A 25,478-nucleotide genomic window follows, 5' to 3' on the forward strand; every position below is an offset into this window, starting at 1 on the left:
CTAGACGACGATCAATCTGTACACACAGATCAATCAAGGACTCCAATGAATCAGGTATTCCTACTCTGGCTAACTCATCCTTCAGAGTAGGACTCCAACCCAAGCGGAATTGATGTCTGAGGGCCTTGTCATTCCACTAGGTGTCGGTGGCATAAGTACGGAAATCCGTCACATAATCTTCTACTGGGCGTTTGACCTGACAAAGAGTCCTGATCATAGTTTCAGCAGTGTCGGACCTCTTAGGATCGTCATAGATCTGAGCCATAGCTGAAAAGAATATATCCACACTAGCCAGTAATGGACTTTGGGTTTCAAAAAGACGATGAGCCCAAGTCTTGGGTTCTCCGGACAATAGGGACATAATCACTCCCACCCTGATTTGTTCTGTAGCATAAGATTGACTTTTCAGGGAAAACATGAGTCGACAGTCATTTTCAAAAGCTCTGAATTTAGCTCGATCTCCTGAAAAGCGTTCAGGAAGTGGTATCTTGGGCTCGGGCGTCGGATGTGTGGAAGAAGAAGCTACACCCGGAAAAGCAGCTGGAACTGGGGGTCCAGGAGGAAGAGCAGCAGCAACAGTCATGTCTTGCATCTGGGTCTGCAGTTGTTTATAGCCCCCCTGTAAATCTCGAACAGCCCGAGTAAGGCCAGCCAATTGCTGAGCAACGATTTCTAAAGGGGAAAGGGCTGGTTCTTCAGACTCCATGGCGAGGTGATACTGTCAGGAATCAAGGCGAGTCTGAAGGTATGAGCCTCCCCCATGCTTCCCACTGAGTTGCGCCCTGAAGGTTGGTACAGGACGGTCCCAGATAAGGAATAGCAGGAGTGCTAAGTGAGCCCGCAGAAATAACAGTTCGTAATAAGGACTCAGCACTTATCTGCAGTAGAAGAAGCGAAGTCAGGAACAAGCCGGGTCATACACAGGTAACAATCAAGAAACAGGCGCCAGTTGAGGGAAATCCAGTAGAGTAGTCAGGGAAGCCAAGGTCGAGATCAGGAGAAGCAAATACAGGAATCCAGGGATAATCAGGAGAGTAGTCAGGAACAAGCCGTAGTCGTAATCAGAATAAATCATCAGTAGAAATACGCTTAGTGTCATTAGAGACGATCACCTCGCATTGAGCCTAGGCCGGAGTGACCTTTTAACCCCAGGACGCATGTTGGCGTCAGAACGCGCGCCTGTGTCTGAATGCGTGCGCGCACGTAAATGCGCGCTCGCGTCAAAACGCGTGCGCGAATCAGAACACGCGCCTGAACTAGCAACAGGCGCCGGTGTGGGGATATTGGCCCGAGGAGACGTCGGCTCAGCTTGAGCCAGATCTGCTGGGACCTGACAGACTGGCAGAAAGGGCCCTCATTTTGGTCCATAGCAGAGAAACAGGCGGGAGGAGTGGGGATTCTGTTTAATGGTGACAGGCACATTGAAGTTAAGAGGTTGGTGGAGGTTAAACTGGGCAGGTGTTTATTGCTTGATATTAAGATAGAAGGGGAAGATCTAAGATTAATTAATATGTATGGGCCCCAATCAGTGGTGGAGAGGAAGGAACTCATAAGAGAAATGAGACAATATTTGCACACCTCAATGCCAGTCATCCTAGCCGGGGATTTCAACCAAGTGACAGGGCCAGGGGATAGATCTGGTATGTATAGGAAATATGAGGGTGCATTTCTCAATGAGGTGGTTCAAACAGCAGGGTTGGTGGATGTGGCTACTGAAGGGGGTAGGAAGGCCAAGCACACGTATTTCTGTGGCTCCCGCAGTAGCAGAATTGACCAGATTTATATTAAGGCTGGTGCCCCTTTTTCAGGGGTTAAGGAGATTGAAGTGGGGTTTTCTGATCACTTAGTACTTTTCTTTGAATATGGGATATCAGAAAGTTTGGGGGTTGGTAAAGGTCTGTGGAGGTTGGGGTTGGAAATATTGAAGGACGAGTCACTAAAACCCTTTTGTGAGTTTGTCATCCAAAATATTTTCTCAAAAATTATTTTTTATGATTCACCAACACAGTGGTGGGAAGAGGCCAAGAGGTAATTTCGGGCTTTCTTCAAGTCCCTATCTGTTAAGAGGGAGGGAAATAGACAATTGCAGTACCAGTCCTTGAGAAAGAAGCTGGAGTCCTATATTTCAGATGGGGTGGTGGGGGAAAAAGTAACCCAGTTAAAGAACCAAATGAAGCAGTATCAGTACAGCCGCCAGAGGTCTCTGGTTCTTGAGAGGGATTCTGGGATGAAAATTTCCCCAGATCCTTTTAGGAACTGTAAAGAGTCAGTTAAAAGGAAACTGGTGAGGGGTCTCATTGACTTCCAGGGTAAAGAGCAAAAGACAAGGGAGGGAATACTGGAGGTCGTGAGATCCTACTATGCTGCTTTGTTTGGGGAGAGAACTTTGGAGAGGGAAAGGATGACAGCTTTCTTAGTGACGACCCCAGGGCCTGACACAAATAATTTGGATTTTTCCCCCTTGACAGCTAAAATCACAGAGGAGGAGGTAAAGTTGGCGATAGAGAGTCTGCAGAATAAGAAAGCTCCAGGTACGGATGGCTTAACATCAGAATTCTATTAGACCTTTAAAGATCTGTTGGCTCCGGCACTTGTTGAGGTGTTTAACTGTTGCTTAGAGGAAGGAGACCTCCCGCCATCTATGCAATTTTCCTCTTTGATTTTGTTGTCAAAAGGTAAGGACGAGAAGCATATTGAGAACTGGAGGCCGATTGCCCTGCTCAATACAGATAGAAAGATTCTCGCAAAGGTTATTTTCTTTCGTTTAAGTTTATTTTCAAGCACTTTATTGTCAGTTTTGCACGGTGAAGGGGCGGAGCATTTTTGGAGCTGTTTTTACCATTAGAGAGGCTCTGGAATTATGCAAAGCTCATAGGTGGGGGAAATACTTTCTGTCTTTAGATCAGTCAAAAGCCTTTGATAGGGTGAATCACCAGTACCTATGGGCTGTTTTGTCTAAATACGGTATCCCGGGGCAATTTATTAGTTGGATAAAAGTTTTGTACAAAGGGGCGGGAAGCTTCCCACTAATTAATGGTTGGCAGGGTGAAGACTTCCAGGTTGGGGCAGGAGTAAGACAAGGGTGCCCTCTGAGTCCTTTGCTGTATGTATTTGCGTTAGATCCATTTCTTAGGTCGCTGCAGGGAGGTAACTTGGAGGGTATCTGTGCACCCAGTGGTCAGCGCCTGAGGTTGGTGGCCTATGCGGATGATGTGACAGTGGTTATCTCAAAGCCTGAAGAGGTGGAGAGAGTCTCCTGTTGCATCAGAAGTTACTCAGAGGCCTCAGGGTCTCTGGTCAATAGTGAAAAGTCGGAAGCTTTGTGGAGTTTGGAGGATGAGCCCAGTTTTGAGTTAAGAACCTTCCCTGTTGCCTCCTCTCAAGTAAAAATACTAGGGGTTAAATTTGGGAGGGAAGATAATGCCAGGCTAAATTGGGAAGAGAAGTTGGATACCGGTTTGGCAAAAGTTCAGCATTGGAAAGGGTGGAAGCTGACCTATAGGGAAAGAGTTAACCTTATCAAGATTTTTCTGATCCCGTTGTTTTTGTATGTGTCCTGTGTGTTCCCTTTGCCAGAATCTTTCTATGCTCGAGTCTATAGCTTATTCTTCCAGATGATCTGGGGGAATAGGCTAAACCCAGTCAAAAGAGGGATAACGTTCCTGCAGAGGAAAGAGGGAGGTTTGGGGATGGTCTGTCCTGTGACCTTCTTTGGTGTCATGTTGGGTATTTATAACATATGTGCTAATGACTATGCAGAAAGAGCCTATGGGATCATTCATAGGAAGCACCGCTATAACCAAGAGACTGTATTTATTATACTGTCAGTCATTCGATATCATCTGTGGTCTATCCGATGTATGAAAACCTTTGGGAAAGACAATCAATCAATAGACCAAACAATAAGTAAAATCTTAAGGGAAATTGTGTTTATTAAAGTCAATGAGATTCAGAAAAAAAGCTTGAATGAAAAAAATTGGTTTAACTTTGATTTCTCTATATCAAATTCTTTGTAAATAATGTACATATTGTAATATAATGTCATTTTGATATACTTTGATTTTGTTATGCTTTGTATTGTTTTTTATTTTAAATAAAAATCCCTATCTGATTCCTACTGTAAGTAGCAGTCATGTCCTGCTTTATGGCAGCTGAGATTCTAGCTATCTGTATAACAGAGCATTCTGGCTTTAGAAGGGCCTTGTGAAGGGTTGCATCATCTAAGGAGTTAAAAGGAAGCCCATGCAATTGTGTGTTCTTAACTGGAGGTTTATGGGACTTGTAGCTGACTGCATATTTTGTGATCTTTTGCTAGGATTTTAGTAGTAGTAGCACGAAGGGCGGGCTACTCTGCAGATTTAACTGCTTCTATGATATTAGGTCAGTAATGCTGTGTTCCATCTCAATTAATTGGGGTCGCGTGGGGGTAGGGGGGCCCAGTTGTAATTTTATGTACCAGGGCCCTTAGGGGTCTAATTACGCCACTGAAAGCAGAAAAAGAGGGCTTGGAAAAGCAGTGTGAAAATGCCACAGCTTTGGCAAGGTTACATGTCTTAGAACAAGAGGCAAGTGAGAGTGAAAGAAATCTTGACAGCAGTAGCCATTCAGCTACATCTAATGCAAGAGGTCCCTTAGATGTTTCTCCAAAACTTCAGCTCCCATTTAACATGGCTGCATCACTCGACCAAGGTCTGTACACTGCATGTACCAGTCCTAGAGACAATTACTTTTGCTCTAGTTCATCAGGCCACAGCATCGCAGAAAGCTATGAGCACCGGTATGGAAATACCAGACTATCTCCCCAACTATGGGAATAATCAGTTACCACAAATCTACCACACTCCTCCTCAGCTGCAACCCTATGAAATCTGAACCAGTGCCAAAGTTGAATGCTTATTCACCAGTCTTTGTTTCACCTGAAGCCATAAATCCAAGGTCTGGAAATGCAGACTTGTCACAGTTTGCTAAATATATGCTTCGCAAAGAAATTACTAAAACAGGCCTCACTAAGTTTGATGACAAACCTGCAAATTACAGAGGCTGAAAATCCACCTTTAAGGCCACAGTTAGTAGACTAGACATCACAGCTTCAGAAGAATTTGATTTGCTTATCAGGTGGCTTGGTCCCCAAATTGCTGAATGTATCAAGAGACTCAAAGCAGTTCATATGGATAATCCTGTTGCAGAACTTAATGCTGCCTGGAACAGACTCCAGCATAGCTTTGGAAGCCATGAAGCAATTGAGGATGCTTTGTTCAAAAGGTTGCAAAGCTTCCCAAAGGTATCTGGGAAAGACAACCTAAAGTTTCAAGAGCTAAGCAATCTTCTTTTGAGCCCCAACTCGCCAAGGCTGACGTCCATCTCCCTGGCCTTAGTTACGTCAACACCACACGTGGAGTCAACTCTATAGTTTCCAAGTTACCGTACAGTATGCAGGAAAGGTGGGCATCGCTTGGGTTAAAGTACAAGGAAGAGAATCATTTTTTTTTGCATTTACTCCCTTTTCCTACTTCTGTGAGTTCATCTGAAAAATTGCAGACATTAGGAATGACCAAGTTTCTCCTATAATGAATTCTACTCTCTTGGTCCAGATGTTCCAAGGTCCAAAAGTCCACTCACTACACACAGGGAATGCAGAAATCCTGTGTCAGTAAAAGAAACGGATATTCTGTCTACACCCACTTCAGTTCCTGGAAAGGCTAATCAAAGCAACAAAATTGAGAACCCAAATCATCAATGTCCTTTACATAAAAAACCACACCCACTCAGGAAATGTATTGGCTTCGGGGAAAAAAAACCCCTGCAAGAGCACAAGGAACCTTTAAGGAAATTTGGGGTCTGCTTCAAATGTTGATGAATAAAGAGTTGAAGAAGCTATGCTGTTTCTAAACGGTGTACCCTTGGTATCTCCAAACTTTAATGGTGCGGAATGAAGCCAAATGTTTTAGGAGCCTCACGCTCCCTTCCTCAGTGGTACAGTTCAGAAGTGTAAATCCAAAAACATGCCATACAAATAGCCGTTAGGTGCTTTCACCCCCCTCACGTGTCCATATTGTCCAATCAGTGTGATGAGAGCCTGTGTGTAATTTTCAACAGCAGACGTGATTTGCAAACGTCTCTCCACCTCCCGGAAGTAACGCAATGCCAACCAAGCTCCAGATGTTCTCATTTTCAATGGGAGATGCCATCTTGCCAACCAGTCAATCTTCAAATGCTGTGACTTAACTAGGCTGTCAATGTTCATTGTGACGAAGCAAGTGATACATATTAGGTTGTGTAGGCTGTGAAATCATCAAAGAAAGAATTGTGTGCACAACAGTGTCGTCTTGTGCATATAAGTTGTTCTTGACATTACAAATTTATTTTAAACAAACTGTATTAGTGACATTCTCTTCAAGATAAACCCGTGCACAAAAATAATAAGACCATAACCGAAAACATAATAACAATATACCTGTGACCCACTTGGGAACTGCACACATAGGTGCCTACCGTACATAAGGTTATTCATACTTAAGTCACACATATGTGATATAAGGTAAGTACTCACCATCCTGGGGAGCCCCTTCACATGTTCAAATGGCTACAGGGGATACTTTAGATCATTTAGTTTAGGTCTATGAATGTTTATTGCAAATGAATAGCCTAGATTAGACATGGGAATTGGTTTATAAAAACCAATGTTACTCAATGTGTTCATTCAAACCATGTGGTGTAACAGTATTAAGTCTATATGTCCATCTTGCTTCATGTTGTAATAGTAGTCTTTCTCTGTTCTCCTTAGCCTGGACACCTGTTCTAGTATTTGAAATCTCAGTTGGGATGCATTGTGTCCCTTCTCTTTGAAGTGTCTAACGATTGGGGTATTTTTATCTGTGGCAATATCCGACTTGTGCTTAGATATCCTATCCTGGCATATTGAATGGTTTTGCCAACGTATCCCAATCTGCAAGGACATTTCAAATAATACACACAATATACAATAGGAGAATTGTTGATCTTAAACGAAAGTTTTTGGAAAGGGGTTATCCTAATAGAACCCTAGATGATGCTGAAAATAGAATGCATAGGACCAACAGAGAATCATTACTAGGTAGCAAACCCTCAAAATCTCAGGAAAGGGCCATATGCGTACAAACATACTGTACCCAATCAGATATGATTAAAAATATAATCTTGAGAAATTGGCATATTTTACAGGAAGATCCACAATATGGTAATTTATTCAAGGACAAAACTCTGTTTGCATTTAAAAGAGCCAGAAATTTAAGGGACAGATCCATGCTGATTCACAAACTTTTCTCATGAAAACGCTTAATGGTACTTTTCCGTGCAGGAATTGTGCTGCTTTCCAAAATGAATGTTAAGATATAAGGAGATCAGGCTTGGGCGACTCCTGGACACAGGACTGGGGAATTAGAGATGACTCTGCAGCTAGTTAAGTAACAAATTACATAACTTAACTGTGTCAAATAATAAAGGAAGTACAAAAGTACAAGAGTACTTTTACTGAACTACAAAGTGTGAGCTCTCTTTACTAACTAAAACACATAAGAATGGACACAAACCCAGATAGCACACCGACTGGCATCTTTAATCAAATACACGACTTAAACATCACAGCATAAGATGAAAACTTTCCAAAGCCCCCTGCCTGACTGAAAATCATTCCTGCCCCCAACCACTAAACAAGGTGAGGCCAATTCTGACCCTAACAGGTCTGTTTCCTCCATAGTTGGAGGGAGGGATTGTCTGGCCAGAGCTGAAGTGCGCCCTGCCCCTCCCAGTATTTTTGCAGACAGGCCCAGCATGACATTGTTACACCACTGAATGAGGTCCACTGGTAGGGTTGCCACCATGGCATGATGATGGTTGATGAACATAAAATAACTCCAGCACACGTAGCATGCTCAAGGGATTGCTCCCGTGTTTAATGTCAATCCAACAATACAACGTGACCTGACGAAGGGGCACGCCCCCGAAACGTTGTATTGTTGGATTGACATTAAACACGGGAGCAATCCCTTGAGCATGCTACGTGTGCTGTAGTTATTTTATGTTCATTAATGTTGGAGGGGCCGTCCTCCTATACCCCAGGCACCGTACGTAATTATTGGGAGAGGCCAGGTGTGCGTGTGCGACTCCTTTGCCTAATGATGATGGTTGATCCCAATGTTATTAATAGGGAAAAAAGATAAATATATAGGAAGGCTGGTATTTTTTTCCAGAAAAGGTGGTAACCCTATCCACTGGACAAGTGGGAAAACTTTGCACCTAATATAAATAAACTGATAAACTTCTCCCCGACTCGTTAGCTCAGATAGCCATACATGAAGGTTTGCTCCATTATAACCAACAAATTCCAATTGCACACCTTCATGAGCCCACTTGGACCCACTAATTCCCCAATCCAGAACGCAAAAGAGAAAGCAAATTAAAACATAGTTATTTCATATCTCAATCAGCAAACTTCAAGTTACCAAAACTCCTCCAACGATGCAAAATCACAAGCGTCCTTCTAGACCCTAGCCCTCTTAAAACCCTTAACTGCTTGTTTAATGTTATATCCTGTATAATTGCTATATCCTGCCACCCACACATCTTAAACAAAAAGGATAATGTCGCCAAAGCCTTACTAAATCTTTTTTTACTATTGACTATGCAACCCCACGTCAACTAAAAACCAAACCCCCCTCTCCACCTACAAAGGGGCCACATACATATCCCACTGCTGCCTCTATACCCTTTTGTACACCTCCCATATGGCCAGTGCCAAAAACCTACCTATCCAAGAAAATAACCTTGGATGTCTGGTCCAGAGAATAGCTTTCTCTGCCTGTTTGTGTTTAAGGACTGCCAATTCTCTGCGTTTTTTACTGAGCTGCCACAATAAGGTTTTAGAACCCAATGTGTTATATTGTGTTTCCAAGTCCCAGAGCTGCCTATGTAGCATGAGATAGTTAGCTGTTGGCCTCTCATTGTGGCTTTATGAGCCCCCCATAGTGTGGCCGGGGAATGGACAGTGCTGTCATTGATTTTAAAGTAATCTTTGAGTTTTATTCCAATTTGTTTAAAGGCTTCTGAGTCATGTAAAATGGTCTCATTGAGACACCAGTGTGTTTTTCTTTGTGCAGTTTGGACAACTCCAAAGTGAGGATGATAGGGGCATGGTCAGACCACGAAATTGAAACAATTTCAGATGAGTATCGTAAAGGAAGACAGGGGTGTGATATGAAAAAATAATCGATACGGGAGTGGACTTTGTGAACTGGGGAGTAAAAAGTGTATTGCCTTTCTGTCGGATGCTTGGTACGCCAAGCATCAAAGGATTGGGCCTGTCTCATAGTTTGTCTAAATAGCCTGGACATATTGTGGGCAGCCTGATCTGTTGATGGGTGGGATCTGTCTGATGTTTGCGAGTAGGATGATGTGTGTAGTCGCGTGTCGTTGGGCTTTGTGAATGACCTTCCATAAAAAATGGATCTGTTTCCTATTTGGGGAATATACATTGAGGGGGTTCACTCGCTGGTAGGCTGCAAAAGAGGCGACTTCACACACCAGGATCGGTTTAAGGGCTTCCTGCCCGCGTTTATTTTCCAGCGGCTGCAGAAATTTCCCCTCGCAGGGGAAGGTAACCGAAAAACAGCAGTTCAACAGAAAAAATCCAACCTTCTGGTTCACAAAATAAATGCTTTGCTTTCTCTCCTGAAGCTAAGCAATACCAATAGTTTGTCTCACACACATTCAGCACTGCTGCTCAGCATCAGGTGTACTAAATAGGCCTAGGGCCTCTTGAAAACCTGGCCTACGGATTTGGGAATCCGCCCCACCCTACTCTTGCGGTTCCCAGTAAGACCAGTCCCGGATTAACAATTACAAAAACCTTGCAGAGAGACATAGTGTTTCTCTGCTAAGAGCACTACTGGTCTCACCTCAGTAACAATATCTGAGAATCCGTGGCCCAACATACATACCATCAATCACTTTTCCCCAGGAAACTGGGGACCTTTTTGTCACCATACCACATATCCCCCCCTCTGCTCAAGCCTGTAGGGCTGAGCACAGAATGCCACCAATGCATGTACCCTGGAGAGAGCATCTGCATTCCCTTGCATCTTTCCAGGTCTATGTTCTACTGAGAACTTGAAATTTTGAAGGGACAAGAACCATCTGGTGACCCTGGCGTTCTTTTCCCTATTTTGGGCCATCCATTTAATTGGGGCATGGTCAGTGACAAGTTTGAACTGCCTCCCTAACAGATAGTATCTCAAGCTCTCCAGTGCCCACTTGATGGCCAGGCACTCTCTCTCTACAATGGCATACCTGCATTCAGCGGGGGTTAGCTTCCTGCTTAGGTATGCTACTGGGTGTTCTTCCCCATTGACTGCTTGTGACAGAACAGCCCCTAACCCAACTTCAGAAGCATCAGTCTGTAGAAGAAACTCTTTCTTGAAGTCAGGAGCTATCAGCACAGGGTATCTGCACAGGGATGCCTTCAAGTTTAGAAAGGCTTCCTCTGCCTCTGGGGTCCATGTAACTGTTCCAGCTTTACTCCCTTTTGTGAGGTCAGTAAGCGGGGCTGCTAGGGTGGCAAAATTGGGGACAAACCTCCTGTAATATCCCACTATCCCAAGAAAGGCCCTCAATTGCTTATTGGATTTGGGCCGGGGCCACTCCTGAATTCCCTCAATTTTGGACACCTGTGGCTTGACTACCCCTCTTCCAATAACATACCCCAAATAGCGGGCCTCTTCTAACCCCATTGCACACTTTTTGGGATTTGCTGTCAGACCCGCCTTCCAGATAGAGTCAAGGACCGCTTGTACCCGGGGCAAATGACTTTCCCAGTCTGGGCTAAAGATAACCACATCGTCCAGGTAAGCTGAAGCATATCCTCAATGTGGTTTGAGAATGCGGTCCATCATTCTCTGGAACGTTGCTGGGTCCCCATGTAAGCCAAACGGTAAGCGTTTATATTGCCACTGCCCCTCAGGAGTGGAAAACGCAGTCTTCTCTTTGGCCCCTTCAGTGCCAGTACCCCTTGGTAAGATCTAGGGTGGTAATGTAGCGGGCCTGCCCTAGCCTTTCTATCAATTCGCCAACCCGGGGCATTGGATATGCATCAAACTTGCTGACCTCATTTAACTTTCTGAAGTCATTGCAAAATCGGATGCTACCATCCGGTTTTGGGACAAGGACAATGGGGCTGGACCATTCACTATTGGACTCCTCAATTACATCCAGCTCCAACATCCTTCTAATCTCCTCTGTCACTGCCTGGCATCGTGCCTCCGGTATCCTATAAGGTTTAACATTGACTTTAACCCCAGGTCCAGTTATAATGTCATGTTTAATAATATCAGTAAGCCCAGGCTGGTCTGAGAATATTTGTCTATTCCGGATCAGAAACTCTTTCATCTCCTGCTTCTGACTGAGTGAGGGTCTCAGCCACTTTTACCTCAGGCACCTGTGGGATCTTTACCTCTACAACTGCAGGACAGGCGGACAGCGATTCCCTATCCTTCCAGGGCTTAATTAAGTTAACATGGTAGAGTTGCTCTTTTTTCCGCTTGTCTGGTTGGGACACCTTATAATTAACATCCCCTACGCATTCTATAATCTCGTAGGGGCCTTGCCATTTGGCCAGGAACTTACTTTCCACCGTAGGAACCAGGACTAACACCCTGTCCCCAGGATGGAAAGTTCGGACACGAGCCGATCTATTATATATGCGGCTTTGAGCTTGCTGGGCCTGAAGCATATGTTCTCTCGCAAGAGGCATAACCTTTGCAAGATGGTCCTGCATGTCTGCAACATACTCTACCAAACTTTTGTGTGGGGTCGCTTCAGACTCCCATGTCTCCTTTGCCACGTCCAACAGCCCTCGTGGGTGGCGGCCATACAACAACTCAAAGGATGAAAACCCTGTAGAGGCCTGTGGGACTTCTCTAATGGCAAACATGAGATATGGAAGTAAACAATCCCAGTTCCTCCCATCTTTATCCACCACTTTTTTTAACATCCCCTTAAGGGTCTTGTTGAACCTTTCCACCAACCCGTCAGTTTGTGGATGATAGGCAGATGTGCGTAACTGTTTTATTTGGAGAAACCTGCACAATTCCTTCATCACCCTAGACATGAAGGGAGTCCCCTGATCTGTAAGGATCTCTTTTGGAATTCCTGTGCGGGTGAACATGTGGAACAGCTCTCGAGCTATGGTCTTTGAAGAGGTGTTCCTTAAGGGGACAGCCTCTGGATACCGAGTGGCATAGTCCATGACTACCAAAATATACTGATGCCCCCTAGCAGATTTTATTAGTGGCCCTTCCAAGTCCATGGCAATACGATCAAATGGGATTTCGATTACGGGTAAGGGAACTAATGGGCTGCGAAAATGGGGCATTGGGTCCGATTTCTGACACTCGGGGCATGATTCACAATAGTTCTTTACATCTGCTAGTACCCCCGGCCAAAAGAACCTCTAGCCAAAAGAACCTCTAGCGTTTTCTCATATGCTAGGTGACCACCTAGTGGATGAGAATGGGCCAGATTGAGAACTGTTCTCCTATATGGCTGTGGGACCACTAGCTGTTCCACAATCTCTCCTCGAACCTTATCCACATGGTAAAGCAAGTCATTTTGTACAGCAAGGTGGGGAAATACACAATCTACCCCAGGATTTTCGGGGTTCCCATTTTTAACCTTGACATTTTCCCAAGCTTTAGTGAGTGTCGGGTCCCTTAGCTGGGCAGTTCCGAAGTTATCCCGGGAGACCTCTAGCTCAGGCATGCTAGGTTCCTCAATGGTCTCCGCAGTTACCTCAGATTCACCAGCTAATACAGCTAAGGGAAACAACTCACTATCTTCCAAACCATCCTCGGTACCACTTACAATAACACCTGACATGGGTGGTTCTGTTTTCTCTCCCCCAGACACTCTATTGTCCTTAACAGTTTCTATAGAAGTATCCAGTTCAATAGGGTGGGGTGTCACCTCACCATGCTCAAAACTTTTCTCAGTCTCTGGAGCTTGCTCCTAGCACAGTTCACGAAATAAGGGAAAGTCTTCATGGCACACAGTCCCTGCGGGGGTCACAAAAGTCACTAAGGCTGTGGGGTATTTCTTACAGTCCCCATGTACACACACCACTCCTACTTGACGCTGCGTTAAAGGACAGTCCTTCAGGAGCTGTGTGTTTACCAGTGTGACTAAGCTACCTGTGTCTAATAGTGCATTCACAGTGCGCTTACCAATCTGGAAGACACAAGTTGGTACATCAGGATCCGCAACGAGACCTGGTCGAGCGAACAGAGACAACTTCCCCTCAGTTCCACACTCCATGGGTTCTGGATCAGCAGGGCAGTTGGCGACAATATGTCCCCACTCTCTGCACCTCCAGCACTGGGGAGCTCCTCGGGTCTGGCGGGGGCTGTCTCCACGGGGTCTTCCTCTTGTCGAGTCTAGACCTGGATTACCGGGGTCCGCTGGGCTTTTCCACTGTAGCCGACTTCTTGGATCGGTCCACTGCAGGAGTCCTCTTCGAGGTGGGCACCGCCCGCGTAGTGAAGTCCTCAGCGGCAAGGTATCGCTCCACCAGTTCCACCAACTGGTCTGCTGTATTTGGGTCGGCTTGGCTTACCCACCGGTGTAATTCAGGTGGAAGCGCTCTCCGATATCGGTCCATTGTGACCCTTTCCACAATCTGAGGCGCGGAAAGCAAGTCCGCCTGCAGCCAGCGTTTCACAAGGTTAATGAGATCATACATCTGGGCTGGTCCCTTAACCTTAAATTCCCAACTGTGGACCCGCTGTGCTCTCACAGAGGTGGTTACTCCCAGTCTCCGCAGGATTTCAGACTTCAGCTTGTCATAGTCCCTTGCTTCCTCGGAGGACAGGTCATAAAAATTCTGGGAATCCCCCACTAGTAGTGGTGCAACAATCATTGCCCATTGCTCCCTCGACCAGGCTTGCTGCTCCACCGTCCTCTCAAAGGTACAGAGGAAGGTCTCCATATCATCCTGCCCAGTCATTCTCCGCAGGAGGTGGCTGCCTGGGATGGAGCGTGGCACTCCGGGGACTGGGGCAGCATCCCCAGAGATCCTGGCTGTCAGTTGTTTTACCACCTCAATTTGCTGCTGCCGATCTTTCTCTGCAGCCTGCGCCAGTGCAGTGATCTGGGCCTCCAACAGACGATTTGCCTCCTGCTGGGTGGCGTTACACTGCTGCTGTAGCAACTGGCTCTCCTGGTGGGCCTTCTGTAAATTTGCAGCAAAGCCTTGAGGACATCCTCCATTTCACAACTTTTAAGTGCACTTTCTCTTTAAATCCCACTTATAAGCTATACAGTCCACACAATACCCACAGGAGACTTACTGTGGTTAGGCAACTTCCGTGTATGGCAATCACTGCCCGCACCTGAAACACCAATTGTGGGGGTTCACTCGCTGGTAGGCTGCAAAAGAGGCGACTTCACACACCAGGATCGGTTTAAGGGCTTCCTGCCCGCGTTTATTTTCCAGCGGCTGCAGAAATTTCCCCTCGCAGGAGAAGGTAACCGAAAAACAGCAGTTCAACAGAAAAAATCCAACCTTCTGGTTCACAAAATAAATGCTTTGTTTTCTCTCCTGAAGCTGAGCAATACGAATAGTTTGTCTCACACACATTCAGCGCTGCTGCTCAGCATCAGGTGTACTAAATAGGCCTAGGGCCTCTTGAAAACCTGGCCTACGGATTTGGGAATCCGCCCCACCCTACTCTTGCGGGTTCCCAGTAAGACCAAACCTTGCAGAGAGACATAGTGGGGCAAATTCACTAAGATTCGACTTCGCCGCAGTTTGCCAGGCGTAGTTTCGCCAGCGCTCCGCAAATTCACTATAATCCGAAGTTGCACACAGGGGTAGCGTACGTTTGCAAAGTTGTGCTAGCGTTGATTCGCCAAGCGAAGCGAAGTTTCCCTAGTGATGTTTCATTTGCATACAGCGCCAAATATCAATGGAGGAATACGTATCAGCACTACAAATGCCTAGAAAACCTTCAAAACATCAAATAAAAATTTTATTTTGCCCTACACATGTGCCCACTGTATAGGTAAGTTGCCATGAGTCAGGAAATGTAGGGGGGAAGGAGGGGAGCCCCAAAAATGTTTTCGATCTTTTTCTTTTTCAACATTTTATTGGGTTTTCAAAAATATACAGAAATACTTTTACACAGCGTAAATTGAGTATGATTAAACTATTTGAATGCATTTAACGTGCTGTTTCTACTACAAAGGAATAATACAATTGTGAAAACATGAGGATTATACTTGCCTCAAATAAGAGTACATATGACGTATATAATAATGTTTAGTTACCAGATCTACTGTTTAAACTAACAAAAGCAACACATAACTAAAACAAACCTATACCTCGCATGGTGGAGTTACAGAAACACAAAAAAATTATAATAATTAACACTGAGTTAATTATGTTGCCCAGACATTAGGATAGTTAAATCAATAATAGCTCTTGAATATTAGTTTTATATTTAGAGTCTATTTGATCGAAATAAAGAGACCAATCATTAGAAAACATAGTATTAATGTGTGGTTCTTCAAATTTAATTCTTATGGCCTCTTGCCAGCATAACTGGTTTAGATATACTAAAATTTCTTTTAAGGAGGGGGTAGACTCTGAAATCCAAAACAGAAATAGGGCCTTCTTTGTAGCCGCCATAAACCGTAAAATTAAGTTTGAGATCAAAACAGGATCAGATTTACAATGTTTACTCAAAGAAAAAGAAGGGGTATTCGATCTTTTTCAGCCAATCACCCATAATGTACAAAACACGCCAGAGTTTTTTGGGACTTAGAAAAATTTTTGACTTTTTTTTAAGCAATCCCTATCTACTCTATTGCGCTTCGCCTGGTCCGAGGTGGCGAAGGAAGTCTAGTGTAAAAGGTAGCGTTCAGAACACTGCGCACGTTAGTGAATTTGCGTAGTTACGTCCGTAGCGAAAACTCGCCAGGCGTAAGGGTGCGAAGTAACACTAGTGAATCTACGCCAGCGTTCGTTAGTGAATTTGCGAAGTAACGAAAATGCCCAACGCTAGCAAATTGACGCTAGCGTTCGGCGCTTCGGCGCTTAGTGAATTTGCCCCAGTGTTTCTCTGCTAAGAGCACTACTGGTCGCACCTCAGTAACAATATCTGAGAATCCGTGGCCCAACATACATACCATCAATCACTTTTCCCCAGGAAACTGGGACCTTTTTGTCACCATACCACAACATTTATAAGCATCACCTGCAACCGAGCATATGACCCTATAGGGTCATATGCTCAGTTGCAGGTGATGCTTATAAATCTATATTCCCCAAATAGGAAACAGATCCATATAGTGACCATTTGGGTCGTGGATAGTCTGGTCGACTGAAAATGGGCAATCTTTATGTATAATTATTGCAACACCTGCCTTTTTGTGCGGGCCTGAAGAATAAAAACTAACTGAGCCATCCCCAAGGAAATGGGTCTCTTGAATAAAGGCTATGTCCACTTGGGAATTGTTTAATTCCTTTAGAAGGAGATACCTTTTATGTATACTATTTAAGCCTTTGTCATTTATAGAGATTAAGTTAGCCATAGCAGTTAAAGGAATTCTTCAGTGTAAAAATAAAAACTGGGTAAATAGATAGGCTGTGCAAAATAAAATGTTTCTAATATAGTTAGTTAGCCAAAAATGTAATGTATAAAGGCTGGAGTGATTTCAGTCAGAACACTACTTCCTGCTTTTCAGCTCTCTTGGATTACACTGACTGGTTACCCTGGTTACCAGGCAGTAACCAATCAGAGACTTGAGGGGGGCCACATGGATCATATCTGTTGCTTTTGAATCTGAGCTGAATGCTGAGGATCAATTGCAAACTCACTGAATAGAAATGTACCATGTGGCTGACTAACCCAGAGTTATAGAGTTATAGAGCTGAAAAGCAGAAAGTTGGATTCTGGCTGTTTTATTAGACATCTGTTCACTCCAGCCTTTATACATTACATTTTTGGCTAACTAATTATATTAGAAACATTTTTTTATTTTGCACAGCCTATCTATTTACACAGTTTTTATTTTCACACTGAACTGTTCCTTTAAGGTGAAAAAGTTGCTTGTCTACTGTATATGTGGCCTTTGTGATAAGTAAGGTGTGAAATACAGTCGTCCAGGCTTTTCCTTTCCCTCACATTGAAGTAAAAAGTAGCATTGTAGAACCCAACATTAAGTGTCTTTGAGCATAGAAATTCCCTGAGTCACTTTCCTTTTAGAAACTTAACAAAGAAGCAAGAATCAGGAAGTATTGTAATGAGAAAAAAGAAAAAGAGGAGAAAAATGGAAAAATTAATATTACTCCAATTGGCTTGGTTTGTGCCGAGGGTAGAGCAGTTAAAACACAAATAGTCTATGGAATATAAGGCACAGATTTTGGGTCTGTGTCTTTGGAGGATTTTAACCCAGACTAGGTAGTGTAGGAGGTGTGGCTGTCGGTTACTTGTCCAGAGGATCCAATGTAGTTGAACTTAAATCCACGATTGAATTGGAGTCCCAGTGTTTTGGGATAAGGCATAATCAGGCTTCCCGAGGTGGGGAGCCAATCTTGGTGGAGTAGTTTGGTGCTTTACTGTGGCCCATTAAGGCCCAATTGGGGTTGTTGGTCGCAGCTGGGCCGGGTTGCTATTTGGCGGCAGTAGCTCTTTGGGTGATAAGCCGAGCGCCTTCTGAGGGTTATGTAAAATGTATGAATGGCCTGCTCGGTGACCACCAGTTTAAATCGGAATCCCCATCTGTAGGTTACGCCATGCTCTCTGAGCTTTTGTGTGAAAGGTCTCAGCTCTTGCCTTTTACCCAAGGTTACATAGTTAAATAGTTACATAGTTAAATTGGGTTGAAAAAGTCCATCAAGTTCAACCCCTCCAAATGAAAACCCAGCATCCATACACACACCCCTCCCTACTTTTAATTAAATTCTATATACCCATACCTATACTAACTATAGAGCTTAGTATCACAATAGCCTTTGATATTATGTCTGTCCAAAAAATCATCCAAGCCATTCTTAAAGGCATTAACTGAATCAGCCATCACAACCTCACTGTCCTGACTGTGAAGAACCCCCTACGTTGCTTCAAGTGAAAGTTCTTTTCTTCTAGTCTAAAGGGGTGGCCTCTGGTACGGTGATCCACTTTATGGGTAAAAAGGTCCCCTGCTATTTGTCTATAATGTCCTCTAATGTACTTGTAAAGTGTAATCATGTCCCCTCACAAGTGCTTTTTTTCCAGAGAAAACAACCCCAACCTTGATAGTCTACCCTCATAATTTGAGTCTTCCATCCCTCTAACCAATTTAGTTGCACTCTCTCCAGCTCATTTATATCCCTCTTAAGGACTGGAGTCCAAAACTGCACTGCATACTCCAGATGAGGCCTTACCAGGGACCTATGAAGAGGCATAATTATGTTTTCATCCCTTGAGTTAATGCCCTTTTTTATGCAAGACAGAACTTTATTTGCTTTAGTAGCCACAGAATGACACTGCCCAGAATTAGACAACTTGTTATCTACAAAGACCCCTAGATCCTGCCATTTAGTGTATAACTTGCATTCATATTATTTTTGCCAAAGTGCATAACCTTGCATTTAGCAACATTGAACCTCATTTTCCAGTTTGCTGCCAGTTTTCCAATTTAGATTGGATTGGGGATAGATCTGCGAAAATCTGGACCTTGTGATTGCGGAAGTCCAAAGTGCTGGTAGATCGGCCCCAAGCCACCCTATCCTGTGCAATCAAGGTGCCTTTCAATGGATATATTTCACATAACAACCAGGATATCTGGGCAAATCTGAGTGCAAAGGTCCTTAAGGTAATTTAGCACTTCAGAAGGTGTTTGTAATAACTTACCCCCGTGGAGGTCGGCGGGGATGCCCGTCGCACTCCAGGAGGGGACGCAGTGACGCTGGTGTGTGACGTCAGCGTGAATGGCGCCACATTCAAACAGGATTTAAAGGAGCTTCAGTGCTGTGTTCTTTGCCCATTATAGGTAATCTCCTTGCGAGTTCCTGGTGCTTCTGTGTTATTAAAGCTTCTGTTATTCTGTGATGTGACTACCTGTTGTGACCCCTTGCCTGCTTCTAACGATCCTGACTTCTGAAATCCTGACCCTGCCTGCCCCTATCCGGCCTGATCCGACATAACTTTCTGTTTACGCCTTGTACTGCAACCTTCTGCCCAAAAGACTTCTGCTTTACCGTTGTGCCCCTTTGCTTGTTCAGAACCCTTCGCTTTGCACCTCTCTTAATAAGACCTGGCGGCATCCGATTAGCTGAGGGCTCCTCTCTTCTATACCAAATAAATATGGACCTAAAGACTATCATGGACACACTAAAAAATCACAACCATACACTGAGGATTTTGTTGATTTTGTTTGTTTTAGAATTTTTTTAACACAATTTTTTATTTTGATGGGGATTTCTTCCTCCAAAGATGCTCGACCACAATGGGGGCTTCCTTTGCCTCATCCTATGCTAATCTTTATATCGGTTAGTGGGACTGGTCCCGCATCTTAGTGATAATCCCTATCAATTCTAAAGGGGACACACACATGTGGAGCTATGTGTAATTCCTGCAAGGTTATTACTGTAACAAATTTAGATTTAATGTTACTGCAAGTTTATTACTGTAACAAAATTAGATTTAATGTTACTGGCCTTATTTTATCAGAACAAAGGTTTTTTTTATAACCAAGCCCCCATCTCACTTATTCTGACTGGACTGCTACCTTTTGTCAGAATTGTGACTCTGCCTTCCTCCTCCTAGCTTCTGTCTCTTGAATCCGTTGGACAAGGTGTGGTTAGCCCCCCACAACCTGAGCATTCATGATAAAACTTGCATGTGGCCCTCTGACCAGCTATGCTGGCGAGAAAAGGATTCTGGCCTAGCCATCTCCCACTCACAACCAGCTGAGCTTTCTGTGCTGACCCTCTGACAAAACTGTTATCATACTGTTGTCATACTTGAGCCATGCTACTTCGCCCCATACAACCTATATGCTTCACATGTGGGGTCAAGGTACCAAAACAACCCAGAGCTGTGCTCTAGATGCTGTTCCTATCCTCACCCTCCTCTTTCCAATGTTCTTTAACCTTCTCCCACTTGCCCCAGCAGGCCCTCAAAAAGTTGCTTCCCTGAGTTGAATCTGATGAAGTTCCTGGTTTAGGACCAAAACGTTGAATAAACTCTCCTTTTTTGCATAATATACAAACCCTGAGTGTGCCAGTCTATATATATATATATATATATATATATATATATATATATATATATATATATATATATATATATATATATATATATATATATATATATATATATATATATATATATATATATATATATATATATATATATATATATATATATATATATATGAAATGATGGCACTCGCAGGATTTTAGTAAAAACAAACAAAAAGTGTCAAAAAAAGAAAAGGTTTATTTATCCAATGTTTCGGTCCCACACAGGAACCTTTGTCAAGGAAACACAGTGCAGAGTGAATGTTCAAACTAAATAGCCAAAGAGAGGCTGGGCGGTGAAAGAGCCCGCCCACCACAATGACATCAGAGTCATGGGAAACACACCTGTAGGAATAAAAAGAGGCCCTCTGGTTGTAACAATGGGCTCCTGCATGTAAAACAATTCTTTAGGTCCATTCAAATAGACTAACCCACATTTATTGTGGGACCATGAGATAGCGTGTGAAAAAAGGGTAATCAAGTGCCTTCTACCCTTGTAGTACAGTAGAGGTGGACAAGTTTACCGTAAAGGAAACAAAAGACACGGGCATCATGCTTGAACTCATCCCTCATGCATCGGGAGGCTTTAACGATCCCTATCTGCCTAGTAGGCAGTCAAGCCTGTATACGCCAATATTGTATATACTAAGGGGGTTGCTGAGACACTGGAACAGCTTGCCAGCCAGCACCCACCAATTATGCAGAGGTATAGGATCAAAGGGGAAAATGCATTTGCCGTTTGTCTCGGCCCACATATCTGTACAATGAATCAAATCTGCTACAAGGTCCATAATCTATATATAGAATGACCAGTCCGACCTACAACAACAGGAGTCACATAAATGTGTCCTAAACCATTGGGTCAATCAAAGCAAAGGTGCGAGTGAGAAAGCATAAGTGAAGTGAGATAAAAACAATACAGTAAATAGTAGTAGTAGTATTGCAAGACAGTCAAAGTCCAGCAGAAGTGGGCTACTACCGCACAGGTGGAATATCCAAAAGTCCACAAAACCGTCCATCAAGTGGGACCTCCGGCACATATTGAAACTAGACAAAGCAACCCAGTGGCAGTGTTTCATTCAGTCCCTTGGGTGCCAGAGTGTCCAACTTAAATATCCAGCGAGTTTCTCTGCGTAGGAGGGCCTGATTCCTGTCCCCACCTCTCATCAGTGGTGGTTGGTGATCTATGGCCATACATTTGAATGTCGGGAGGCCATGATTATGATTGAGGAAGTGCCTAGCCACTGTCCCGTCTGTATCCCATCAGTGGCTGGGGTACCTGGAACAGTGATAAGGACTCGTCCATAGAAATCATGGACCAATTCGACTTAATCAGTCCAGAGAGATTATTGGCTGCGAGGAGTACGTGGTGGTGAAAATTAATGGAGCAGGATCCCTCTGGGTATCCTTAGTTGTATTTAGTAGAGAGGCCTTTGTGTGTTGCATCGCCCCTTCATCGATTCTTTTCTGCAGCCACATGTGATGACTATGCCCCCCTACACCCAAGATTCTACGCACGTGATAAAGAAACTACAGTATATGAACTGGACGAGATTCCCTCAAACTGTTTCCTTGTCACCATGGATGTAAAAAGCCTCTACACGGTGATCCCTCATGACCAAGGCATTGAGGCATGCAGAAGGGTCTTATTAAAGAGTTCTGACCACCAAGTACCCTGTGAATTTTTACTCCGCTTACTTGACCTTACACTAACAAGAAATTTCTTTCGTTTCGAAAATATGTTTTCCCTACAGATCTCCGGGACGGCGATGGGCAGTGCCTTGGCACCCTCGTATGCCAACTTATTCATGCTGCAGTTCGAGACAGCACACATCACACCACTTTTGGGCTCCTCCATTGTGACTTATTTCCATTACATCGATGAGCTGTTCTTCATTTGGAATGACAGCGAACAGGCCCTGAAGAAATTCCACACTAACCTCAATGACCTGGACACCCCTATCAAATTGATACTCTGTTACCATACTCATGAAATTGATTTTCTGGACTTGCATATCTTTAAGTGTCAGGGTGGTCTTGGCACCATACTATTTTGTAAATCGACAGATCGGAATTCTCTTCTACACGCTTCGAGTAACCACCCTCCAGCTACCCTGAGAGGCATTCCATATTCCCAATTCATCAGGGTCATCAGGAACAACTCGGATGCCTCCTCAGCTCAAACACAATTGACAACTATGTACAACAGATTTCTCGAGAGAGGCTATTCGGAGAACCTTCTGGATGCACAACTCAAAAGGGCGATGCAACACACACAGGCCTCTCTACTGAATACAACTAAGGATACCCAGAGGGATCCTGCTCCATTAATTTCTCCTCGGCAGCCAATAATCTCTCTGGACTGATTAAATCGAATTGGTCCATGATTTCTATGGACGAGTCCTTATCACTGTTCCAGGCACCCCAGCCAATGATATAGCCAATGATACAGATGGGACAGAAACTTGAGAGATATTCTAATGGTTACCGACTTCAAAGGACGTGGAGTAGCACCAACCAATTGTTATCCAACAAAAAGAAACTGGGCTGCTACAGATGCCCGGATTGTACCACCTGTCGGTGCCTACTGAGTGGCCCTTGATTTCCCTCACCCATACACTGGGAAGAGATTAAAAATCAACCATAGACTAACCTGCACCTCGACATTTGTTGTGTATATTATAACCTGTCCCTGTGGATTGTATTATGTGGGTAAGACCATTACCACATTAAGAGAACACATTAGCAACCACCGCTCGGCAATAAGTAAAGCCCTCAAAGATGGCCAAGCCACACAGCCGGTGGCTAGGCACTTCCTCAATAATAATCATGGCCTCCCGACATTCAAATGTATGGCCATAGATCACCAACCACCACTGATGAGAGGTGGGGACAGGAATCAGGCCCTCCTACGCAGAGAAAATTGCTGGATATTTAAGTTGGACACTCTGGCACCCAAGGGACTGCATGAAACACTACCACTGGGTTGCTTTGTCTAGTTTCACTTCAATATGTGCCGGAGGTCCCACTTGATGGACGGTTTTGTGGACTTTTGGATATTCCACCTGTGCGGTAGTAGCCCACTTCTGCTGGACTGTGACTGTCTTGCTATACCCATATGTCTACTATTTACTGTATTGTTTTTATCTCACTTCACTTATCCTGCGAGTGCCATCATTTCATATACTGCATTTACCCTCTAAGCATGAACACCCAGGTTGTGATTATACTTAGGGTGTGCGGCTCATATCTACCATTTTCTATATATATATATATATATACACTGCATATATATATATATATATATATATATATATATATATATATATATATATATATATATATATATATATATATATATATATATATATATATATATATATATATATAATATATATATATAACTGTATATATATATATATATATATATATATATATGCGCTACAGAAAGGACAATATGTTACCACCTACATTCAGAAATTCATGCATAGCCTATAGAAGGGGTTGGAATTTGAGAGACTTGTTCATGAAAACCCATGCATTGCTATCAAAAAACAGGAACACATACGTGGCTAAATCCCCCCAAACTAGGTTGTTTTCGTTGCATGGACTGTACTGCATGCAGGCAGCTACTGATGGGTCCTTTTTTTTCCACCTTCACTCAGGAAAAGCAATACAGGTCAGACATAAAGTAACATGCCTTTCAAAGTTCATTATTTATATCATAAAATGTCCATGTGGACTGGTATATGTAACATAGTAACATAGTAAGTTAGGTTGAAAAAATACACACGTCCATCAACTTCAACAGTTTTTTTTTAACCAGCCTAATTGCTAGTTGATCCAGAGGATCCAGAGGAAGGCACTCCAATTTGCCTCAGAGGGGGAAACAATTCCTTCCTGACTCCAAAATGGCAATCAGACTAATCCCAGGATCAACTTGTACTTTAAGCTATCTTCCATAACCATGTATTCCCTCACCTGCTAAAAAGCAATCCAACCCCTTTTTAAAGCTATCTAATGTATCAGCCTGTACAGCAGATTCAGGGAGAGTTTCGTTTTTTTTCTTCTTTTCTTTCTCTTTTATGGTCATAACTCATTCACAAATTTGTTTTCCACCTTATCTGTTGGGTCCTGCCCCTTATCAATGGTGATAATGTAATAGAAACACAAATCAAATTGCTAAAAAGTTTATTTATTAAAAGAAACATTATTATTATTTTATAGCTTTTATTATTTTATAGTTTGTTTAACATCTGAAACCAGTAAGTAAGTTGCAGGTAAACCTTAGTCCCTGTGTATTATTAAAGGGGTTATGTAATAAGTAACCTTAAAGGTTTAATAGCTTATACTATAAAATAGGCAGTTAGAAACAACTCAGTTGCTATGAGTTACTGTTTCTCTGCAAACTTTAACCCCTTTTATTACATATGGGAATTAGTGTTAGCAATGCTGCAGCTGTTTGGTATACAAAGGGGCATATAATGGGCATTACAGAGTAACAAAAGAAATACTGTATTTCCTCAATTCTGTAAGTTATAGAAAACAGACAGTTGTGTTCTTTCAGAATTATGACTGCAGTCAGGCTATAATGTCAAGCTGAGTTAACAAGTGTCCCCACATGAATGCAGGTGTGATTCTCCTGCTTAAAGCGATACTGACACATTTCTATAAAAATCATAGGAACGTGTCAGTATCAAGTATGTGCTGCACTCGCAATAGTTCCCCGCAAAGCCCCCCTCAAAGCCGCCCCCAGCCCCGTGAACCTTGGTGCAGCGGACCGGCTAACACTACTAAATCATCTTCCTACTGCTTCAGTGATGCTGGGCTGGGGGCAGAGTGATCCTGCCTATGGGCTGAAGTTCTGTTTCCATTCGTAATCAGCCTATGGAAGGATCGCGCTGCCCCTCAGCCCAGCGTGATTGAAACAGCACCGAAGATCTTTTAGCAGTGTTGAATGTTCGGGTTCCTGCAGGTTCGCGGGGCTGGGGGTGGCTTTCAAGGGGGCTTTGAGGGGAACAATTCCGTGTGCAGCACATACTTGATACTGACATGTTACTATGATTTTTATAGGAACGTGTCAGTATATATTTAAGCGTTGTCTCATATAGCCTAGCAGTGGAGAATTCAAGTTTTGTGTTTAGGTGATATTATGTAATTTTTAAAT

General features: G+C 43.5%; 1 protein-coding gene across 2 annotated transcripts in view; it reads left to right on the forward strand.

The window, feature by feature from the left end:
* card14.L (caspase recruitment domain family member 14 L homeolog) overlaps positions 1-25,478 on the forward strand; it is a 223,324-nt gene that overhangs the window by 63,693 nt on the left and 134,153 nt on the right. The gene's annotated exons all lie outside the window — the stretch shown is intronic.

The sequence above is a fragment of the Xenopus laevis genome, chromosome 9_10L (genome assembly GCF_017654675.1).
Source record: "Xenopus laevis strain J_2021 chromosome 9_10L, Xenopus_laevis_v10.1, whole genome shotgun sequence".
In the NCBI taxonomy this organism is placed as follows: domain Eukaryota; kingdom Metazoa; phylum Chordata; class Amphibia; order Anura; family Pipidae; genus Xenopus; species Xenopus laevis.